The following is a 10,347-nucleotide window of genomic DNA, read 5'->3' on the forward strand; positions in this document are numbered from 1 at the left end:
ATCTTTCCCCATTCCTCATTTTTAAATATTTATCATTAGCAACGTTGACAAGATATTAAGTTCCACTTTGCATGGAGCTGGACAAAACATGCCAAGTTCAAGCTCAATGCTTTAATACATTTTTTTAAAATGGAAGCAACTAACCTTGCAATTCTATTGCATTATCACAACATACAAGCACTGCAGATTCCTTACGATATTCAAAGCTATGAATGTGAGACCTGGCTTGCTATTAATAAGGTTTCCCAATCACCACATAGCTCCAAGATATGAGCACTTTAGATTAAGAATCCATAGAGTCAGTTATTGTAAATCTCAGTTCTGTTCCTGATTTTTGAGGAAATGTCAGAAATATTGATTATAGTTCCCAGCTCTGTATTCGCAACGAAGATTTAGATAACCTATCTAACAAATCAGTTACATATGGACACTATCTGCAGCCGCTATATAAATCAAACAATGAGACTCAACCAGTTAGTGTTACAAATTTAAGCTCCAAACTCCATATATCAGATAACCAAATTATTATACAGCACAAGCCAGTAACAAAAGGAATTGGTTTTTGTTGTTTGGTTTTGTTTTTTGGACATACAGTAGTTGCAACTTGCATTTGCAACAAACATTACTTGTAATGGACCAGTACATATTTATACTACCTACCCTTGTCTCAGGATACAGACAAATTGAAAAGCAACAATAACTTCTTAAAAAATAAAGAATAAATCACCCAATGTGATTTGCCACAGTTCGTTTTTTTGAGTCTCCAGGGTTCTAGCAAAGGTTTGTGGGATCTCTTAGTGGATTACATATTATGAATTAAATTACACAATTACAATTCTGTACTTTTAAGCAGTTTCTTGTAACTAGACTTATGCGTACAAGAAAAGCTCATTGTGATTGGCGCTATTTTGAACACATAATAACAAAGGTATCGTTATCATAACAAGAAAAAAATCTCTGAACTGAAGAGATTTTTACACTTCTCAAGAATGACAAGCAAATCAAACTATGGCACAATTACCTGCCTAAAAGTCTGGTGACAATAGACATCTTTCTCTAACTGCTTTTAAGGAGTTCTCCACATAGATGATGTAACAAACATCTTTAGCTCTAATGGCACACCATGAAGATGATGCATGGTGTTTCCCTTCTAGGCAGGGCTTGAAATTAAAGGGATCACTGCACCACAAGCTAAGCAAATACTAACCTAAAAAGCATGAGGCCAAAAGACTTATAGCCTGAGAATCTAAAAAATATTTTGAATTCTTTCTCCCTTAGGATGCAGAACTTACACTGGAAATAAGACAAAACCGTAACAGAAAGCAGCAAAAAACACTTTAAAGCTGTTGATTTTAAGCGGTGGGCTTGGCCAGTCTCCTGTGCTAATTAGCAAGTGACTGAAGTCACATAAGCTTATGCTTATCGTTTGGTAAGTTCTTCTATCATAATCCAAGGGATATACACTCAAGCCTTGCCAATGCGATGCGGTAAAGATCAGTGTAGCAACCACATGGAATATCCTCATGCCTTAGTTTAACACCAGCCATGGGTCTATTCCTTTCCAAGATTTTGTAGCACAGACCAGGCTGGGAGTTGTTCAGAATATAATCACTGCAGTCCCTAACTCATTTGGTGCATGAACACAAAGCATCTGCTTTTCTGCCTCAGCAATACGAACATGAGGATGCGTTAGCAATAAGCAGCTATAGACAGGCATACCCATGCATAAATCAAAAAGAAGAGTTAATCTTCGAGTTTTGGAGCTACAGCCTCCTAAACCAGTGGAAGTGCTATGAGAAACAAGACAAGATGAGTTATTAGTTTGTCCAGATGCTAGGATTTCTTCACAAGTGAGGGAATTGAGAAGAATGAACTATTTTGACATTGGGTCAGCTTCTAAGGCTGACATCAGGCATTCCAAAAAAACAATTTAGGCTAGAATCAGGTCAATGGCTAGCCAGAAATTACTTGATTAGAAAGTAATGTAGAAAGTAAATTCTTGACTTCAGATATCTTTCTATCCCAAAGTGTGTTAAGTTTCATATCTTCCTATTCAGAAGTGTGTTAGGAGTTTGTTTGCATAGGTGCACTTTGCATTTCACTGCTTCTCATTTCATTATACAGTGTGAGCCTGCATTGCCAAAAATGGATTTTTATAGTTGTAGGGATTTTTTTAATCCTCCAATTTAAAAGAAACATTCAGAGAGCTCAGCTAGCTCTGATTTATTTTACAAGCAGTTTCACACAGCTCTGTACTAAACAGACGTTCTTTGTGCTTTATTACAAGTTTGCTCCATTGAGTCATGCACTCTGTGGGATGTTGCATCTATATTTTATTTTACTCTTGCCATTAATTACCTTGTGGGCCTGTATCATGTCTTTCTCAGTCTCATTTATTATAACGGCGCCTGCTAGCGTTGCTCAAGTTAAGAGGCTGTCAGTATTTCCATTAGAAACACCATCTCTCAGGGGTTTAAAAGTCAGCTGTAAAACTTTACTCCTGGCTGATGGCTGGCGTACATGGCCACAGCCAGGAGGCTTCTCTTAACATTAAAATGAACTAAAATAAAGTTTCTAAATCTTAGAATCAAATGCACGTTTTGAGACCTTTTTTGAATTCAAACAGCTGCATTGCTTTAAACCATGTTTTGCAGGTCCTTTGCTCCTAAAGTTTTGGGGTTTTTTAAATTTTTTATTATTTTATTAATGGATTCTTTTACCTTCTTTTCTAGCACTAGCTTCCCCCTCAACACCTTGCCTTGCATCTAAAGGGCCACGAGTCTGCCCCTCTGTAGCGGCTGCTGTCTAAAACAGCCCTCAGCCAGCATTCTTCACACCGCACCTTTTCATTTGAAGTTGCCAATCAAGGCATTTTCCTTGTCTGCCAGTATTGCTACATCCACCTCGTACACTTGCATTTACAAATTAAGTCTCCATTTTGAGCAGATGGGGGACTGCAACCCATGAGGCTGCTTTCCTGTAACATCCAATTTCTCCTCAAATTCCAATCAAAACAGGCACCTCAAAAGGTGCTCAGAGGTGGGTCAGCTTGAGCACCAGGGCTCTAGAGGCCCGGTCTATCAAGGAGCTGCCATGAACCTCAATGTGAGCCCCAGTACTTGCACTACTCAAACTCCCGTATTAATCTAGCCACTGACCAGGGAGGGTCTCAGGAACTTTGCAGCCGTCGCTTGCAGGGCGCCCGCTAAGACTGGTCCAGAATCCCCCGATTTAACTGAAATCTGACTGTCCTTGCAAAGCACAGCAACTCTGACTACCCTGTCTCTGGAAGAAGAGCAAGAATCAGAACAGGAAGTTTGCTGACGATTCTCAGTGCTCTAAACGACGAAGGATTGCAGAGGACATTTTCAGAGAGCACCGTAGAAGCTAAGCTACATGTCTGTGAGCAGACATCTGTACAAGCAGCATAGCACTCAGAATACAGACACCTTTGAGAACAGCAGTGTTTTGATCACAGGAAGGTTGGGAAGGTCTTTACAGTGTGAAACGGGCACATATATACAATTACACACTAACAGTACAAAACAACAGGAAAACACCACATTGACAGGTGTCTATCAAGTATGTGCCAGTCATGTTTATGGGTCAATTTTCAGTTTATTTGGTTGACTAATAGGCTACCTATCTGATCTCTACTTGCCACTGCGATATAATTAGAAATGATGCCTCTGAAAAATATTTGCTACTATGGGATTTTTACAATTAATTATTCAGGAAAGGAGCAACATGCCTGGCTCCAGGTAACAAGGCCTCTGGTGAGAAAAAGAGGCCTCCCCCAGCTGCAGATAGTGACAGCCTCTACAGCCACCCTTCTGTAATTAATGTCTATTATTTTAAGCAATACAACTAACCGGTATGAAAAGTTTGCACATTATCATGCACAGTTTTCATCCCCTTAAAAAACAGAAAGGAGGCAGACTGACAATTGGTGTAGAACTCCATTGGGCTACTATTCAGCAGTATTGCACTGGTACTTGCACATTACTGAGTAACACGCAAGTCAAACACCATGGCCTAAAAAATACTGTAGGAATTTGCCTTTATTTTCTGTACCTCACACAGCCCACTTCTTTCAAGCAGTCAGAGAAGTGGTAGTAACAGAGTATCCTTCCCAGTAGCGAAGCATGGAAGTGATCTTTTGAAATGAACTGATTCCCAGTCTCCCAGCTAAACACACTGTACAATAACAAGAAATAGGAGAAAAAATGAGAAAACTGTCTCAAAGATTTAAGAAACAAATCGCTCAAAGGCTTTGATCAACATTTGTCCATCTCGGAGCACCTTTTATTTCATATGTACTTGATACAAGTGATAGCTCAGTGGTGGTAGCTACCATTGCTCTAAGCAAGTTGTGAACACAGCCTTTTAATATGGCACTAGGATATCTTCCTCATCAAAGAAGTCGTTTTGCTCATTATTACTTCCAAATCCTGCAAACATATGCTCAGTTTAAAACCTGGGAACAACGTGTGAACCTCTGCAGTCTTAAACACATCACCTTCCAGTTCCAGGCCCAGGAACTAGTGGGGATGGCCATTACAGCCTACTCACAACCAATTAAAATTTTAATTTGGTCTTCTCACACAAGTTGACTATACTTACATGAACATAGACATAGCCAATAAGTAGGTTTGTAAATAGTTAGATGGGCATTACACCATGAAGCACAGTGCATAAGCTGGCTCGGCAGTTAGCCTTTTTAATATCTCTTTTGATACAAAAGCAAATTATGGGTTTCTATAGGCTGGTGCCAAATAGACTGCTTGCCGGGGGGATAATCAGGAGCAAAGGCGAGGGCCGTGTACAGTAATGGCTCTTGACTGGACTGTCAGAACCCAGCAGGTCTGCTGCTTCACCACGGCCCTTCTGCCAGCAGGGACCACAGCGACACACGCAGCAGCGCACGGGGAGGTGGAAGGGGAGCGCACGGGAGAACATTGACGTTCAAGGTGACGTTGAGCTGCTCTGTACTTGTATGAAACAGCGCTCATGGGCCTCATCATGTACCAAAGCAAATTGCTGCAAAAAATGCCTACAATGCTTTCTTCAACTTCATTTTATTAAAATAAAAATTCATATCTCCCCTTGGTCCTCTCCAGAAGGACCTTCACTATTTCCCAAGAAACCCAGGCTGGCCTGTATTCAGCACTGGTAGGTGCTGAACTCTCGCTGCCTTAAAGGCCTCTCCCATTTATGCTCCCGTGCTCAGTTCCCAGCAGTACATGCTGCTTTCCTCCAGCCCAATTCCCAGCTAGACTTTGTTACCTAGGTTGGAAATTTGCCAGACCATGGAAAGAGGTCATTTCCTCAAGGAGGCCTCTTCAAAAGAGTTTGTTGTTTATTCCAAATCCTGCTGGGCCAGAAAGACAGATGCATCCATGTCTTATCCATCCAGATGGGTAGCAAGTTGGTGGGAAGTAGATTAAATGGACAATAGTCTCAAACAACTAATGCTTCAAAGTTTAGAGTTCTATTCCACAGAACAGTCAGATATTTTTGTTCACTCCCATTTAATTCATTCTGCCAGTACTAAAGATCTTGGGAAAATAACTCTGTGGTGGGATTACATGGGCAGAACTCAGTCCACCCAAACTATTTTACAGAAGTATATAGATTCAAATATGGAGCATTATAGAGATATTTCATGAACAACTGAACAAATCCTTCTATTAAATATTTACAGAAAGTGAACTAAAATGTTGAGATGGCTGAATTAAGTTTCCTTAGAAATTTCCCACTATGCTTCCCCAGGGGTCTACATTACTCAAATTATGTATGTATAACCTATTATAAAAACACTATACAATTTTTGTTCTGATTTTAATGCATCGATGAAAAGCATTGAAAAGATGAATTCATTCTTTGTAGTTTCCAAACCAGTACACCATAATAAATATGTAAATGCTGACTAATTAATGAATCAGAATTCACATGCAGGCAAGCTGTTAGTTTTTAGGTATTGCATTGGTTGAATTCTGTCTTTTTTTTTCTTTAATATGAAGTGCACCATTATCCTCCAGCAAAGTGTTTGATTTATGATACAGATGCAGTAGAAGTTCTAAGTTTTGTCCCCAGATGCCTCATGAAAATACAAAGACAAAGCAAGTTTCTAACTAGGAACGACAACAAATGTCAACACTCCAGCCGCTTATATCAGAGGCGCACTCAGCCTTGTGCAGTTAGTGCTGCAGAGGACCAGGATAAAAGGAATTGATGGATAATCGAGGCACTGGGTGGGGAGGGGAGCATGCAGGTGGAGAAGCCACTTGAGGGGTTATCACAGAAAATGCTCTGTGAGTAGGAGTTGGAAAAAAATCCAACCTCCCTAAGAAACAAACTGTTTTTTACCCTGCTTTGATTTAGCCTGGTTCACAACATTTATGACTTGGAATTGTTTTAGCAGTGAAGTTAACAATGTGAGTTTCATTATTTCAAATATTTTTCAACTACACAAGATGAACAAAGGACTCGGTCTGTGCTTGAAGACCTTGCAAACTACACTGATGCTTCCACAGGAACCTAGGGGAAGAGCTGTACATTTTAGATTATTAGAATTTGCCTAGTTACTTTAGAGCTAATATGAGCTTATACCCATATCAGAGCTGGTAGAGAAATGTGATGCAACAGTAGTACTATTATTCTGAACAGTCAATAGTTTAGTACTTCAAAAGGTCACTGACAGTAAATTTGTGTTCTGTAGAATGCTGTAAGAATCTAGTGGCTAAGAAAGTTGGACCAGTTAGTCAGAAACTGGCCTAGTCAGTCACGCTGCACTGGGCAGCTGCAAGTGAACACAGATGTGCAGTGCCTAAACAACCAAGTCTAGCAGACTAGACACAGAGCTACTCCAAAATCCTCACCGCAAAGTAGTAACTTGTTTCAGCCCAGCTGTTAACCAAAAGGTGCTATACACTGTCCTGCTAATTTTGGGAGCCATGTCACAGCCCATAACATCAGGAAAAATAAACTCTGTACTGAGTTTTCATGTTTAAAGAAACCAGCTTCATTATCACCACTGACTCTTAAGGGGACACCATACAGTCACCATACATCTCAGAAGACGGCATTTACTGAAGAGCAAATCTGTTAGATTACCCGCTGATTTTATAGTGGAGAAGTATCTAGAGGTTTTCTAGGGAATAAATTTCGATTTGATCTTCTTTTTAAAGAAAAGTGTACAAAAGTTTGATCTTCAAATTAATTTAACAGTTACTCTTCTGCCTTCCCCCCCCCACACACACACACACCAATATCTGAAATATATATAAAGCCAACCAAAGGGGCAAGGAAAGGGAATTGCAATTTAATAGTGTCCTGTCAAAACTAAAGATTGGACAAATTGAGTTTACTCTGGAAAAGCTAAAAACCAAGCTTGTAGTAATACCAAAATTTTATTTCAATATTTTTAGGAAAAGTGTCTCAGCTCTCACCCTTGCAAAAGCTTTTTTTTTTTTTTTTTTTTTTTTTGAGGCGGGGGGGAGGGAGGGCAGGAAGGCTTTTTTTTTTTGTTTGCTTTAAGCCTTCTATTAGCATAGAAATAAGTCAAACAAATGAAACAGTCTTTACTCCAAAATTGAGCGTTTGATTTTAGGGAACACTCAGAATTCTTTGGTTTTGTTTTACAAGAAAAGCAAGCACTGCATCCTTAGCAAAATCACAGTTCCATTTTCCATTCAGTAAATAAATATATTACAACTTGGTAACTGCCAAAAAACAAGAGCGGATGGAGGGAAAGGAAGAGAGGAAAAAGTCCTTCTACATAACTCACCACAGTAGTTTCGGTGCAGTTCCCTCTTTTTTAAAGTCGTCTTCAGCCTGAAGGTAACTGAAGAGATGGCCCTTGATACACACAGGCCTGAGACTGCACACTGGAAGGATTGGCCATTTCTGCAAAGCACAGGGCTCACCTCCTGAGCAGTCCCACAACACAAATGCCTATTCACCCTCCAGACATTCCCAAGCATCTGAGCTGTGTCCTTATTTGGACCCTTCCCAATCTTCTGACCATCCTGGACTTCTCCCATGACCAGCACTGCTCCCTGCATGCCCTCCTAGTAGGCCAGGCCAGGAGCTCAGTGCTTTGTGGTCTGCAAAGAAGAGTAAGTTCTGGCCTATGGCAGCTCATGTTGCCACTCAGGTCCAACCAACAAGGTGATGCTAGAGCAGCGCCCAAAATGAAAAACCTGCCACAGCAATCCTGCTCTGAAGTCAAACTGTCCATTTTTATTTTTTGCACAGGAGCTCATCCTGTTGTTTAGGCAATAAAAACTACGTCATTTTGATCTACAGGCACTATGGCATTGTCTCCCAACAACCGCGTGCTGTGAAAGGAAAGGGCAGACGAACAGCTGGCCACACGACCCGGGAGAACACACCTTCGCCCACATGGAACTTCCACCAAACTAAATCTCCAGAAGAGCCAGTGTTGTAAAGCTGCTTTTCTTTCCCTGTGAAAAAAAAGGGATGAAGTCCACCAGTGCCGTTCCTGTTTTACCAAAGGCAAAACTTGACAGAACAGAGGACAAACAAACCTCCTCTATTTGCTCTGTGGCTTTGGGCAAACGTTTTCAGACTGGATTAATAATTTGAACACACAGCTGTGATAGGAGACAGCACAGAGGGAGTATCTGTGCCTCGGGCAGCCCAGCCAACTCAGGGGAACAAAGAGCAGAAGAGTTTGTTTCCATACTTCAAACGGCACAAAACATGTCCCCACTAACACTGCTCATTCTGCTCCTGAGGCTAACAGGGGAGGTGGCTACTCTGCTTTTAATATCTTTAGAAGAGCTCTTGCCACCAAGGGCGTGCTCAAGTTCTGCATAGGTTGAGACTGTGCTCAAACACAGCTACAGCAGGTACAGATATTAAATAGACACAAATTGGTCTGTTCTGACCATATACTAGAAAGATCTGTATTTAGTCCAGATTAACCAAGTTGAACACTCAGTTTTATTACTAATTCAGCTAAGAATTATTCATTTTGCTTTCTACTTTGAGACAAGTAACTCTCCAAAAAAATTCTTACAACTCAGACTTTTTTTTTGTTTTTAAAAAAATCCTACTTGTAACTGAGGTGCCCATCTACTACAAGATAACCAGAAGGGATTAATCAGGCCCACAGAAAAAAAAACACAGATGCAAGTCTTAGCCTGCTTGAATTACTATTGTGTAGAAAGCACACTCTAATTAGATTTCTACATACATAAGCTGCCCAAAAGGGTTTATTACACATGCTTCTCCCAAGATATGTTGGAGTAGTCAATAGTTAGATGTCTATTTCTGCTTTCCCAAGATTCGTAACATTTATAATCCATCTGTGGCTTCTGTAGGGATGATTATTCAGTGGAGAAAAAAAAGGGAAGGGGAAATAAGCTTCTATACACTGTTTCTTTACGGTTCCTTACAGTTAGGCTTACAATGAACAACTTGAGGGCAAAAATTAAGGAATTAGAACTACCCACGCAGCAGAGTAGGATGAATAATTTAATTGCTACTTGCAGACACAAACTTCTATCTCCTCTGCTAAATATCAACTTTTATTGTACAAAGTTAGTGAGCCACATCTATTCTTAAAGGACTTGTTTTGCAGTGGGCAGATGCAAGCTTCTTAGCTTTAAAGGGGAAAGTAATAAATATTTCAGAACACCCACAGGTAGTTTGTGAATAGCACGAGTTAACGTCTGTTCAAACTACGGAAGATGCTTCAGAAGGTTACAGGCAGTCTGCCCTTCACTACTTACCCAACTTACTCCAAAAACAGGATGCTCATCTTATCTTCCTGCACTTAAATCCACCAATATAATTTGTTTCTTTGGAGTACAGACATGGCCCATCATCAATGACTCATTAAGGCTTAAAAAATTAAATCTCTGCCATGAGTCATTTAAAATGTAATTTCTCTTACTTGGGCAATAGGATTTAAATTTGCAAATTGAAAATCATAATACATTGTAAGACTTCCCCACTAATAAACAGGCACACACCTGAGTCAAGCTAGAGTTTTGACATATTCTGAATCATGCCCTTTCAACCTGATCCTTACACCACATTAGTTTCCCCTTTCACATGACCAAGATGGGGAGCTAAGCTGGAGAGAAAGCAAGAGCATTGTATCAGATTATCTGCAGAGTCAGACAGTTTATTTCCTTTATATTTGCTGTAGAAGTGAGAAGAATGGTTTATATTGATAGGGCCTAGAAGCATAAGATAAAAGGAGCTGAGATTCTGATCTCTTCATATGACTCTGGAAATGGGAGCATGGAGACTGACAGCATGCCAAGCACAGTTAAGCACCTAATGCAATTTACTTCAGTGGAATTTAGTCAC

Source organism: Tinamus guttatus, unplaced genomic scaffold (genome assembly GCF_059628265.1).
Source record: "Tinamus guttatus ecotype Peru unplaced genomic scaffold, ASM5962826v1 Tinamus_guttatus_pri_ptg000247l, whole genome shotgun sequence".
In the NCBI taxonomy this organism is placed as follows: Eukaryota; Metazoa; Chordata; class Aves; order Tinamiformes; family Tinamidae; genus Tinamus; species Tinamus guttatus.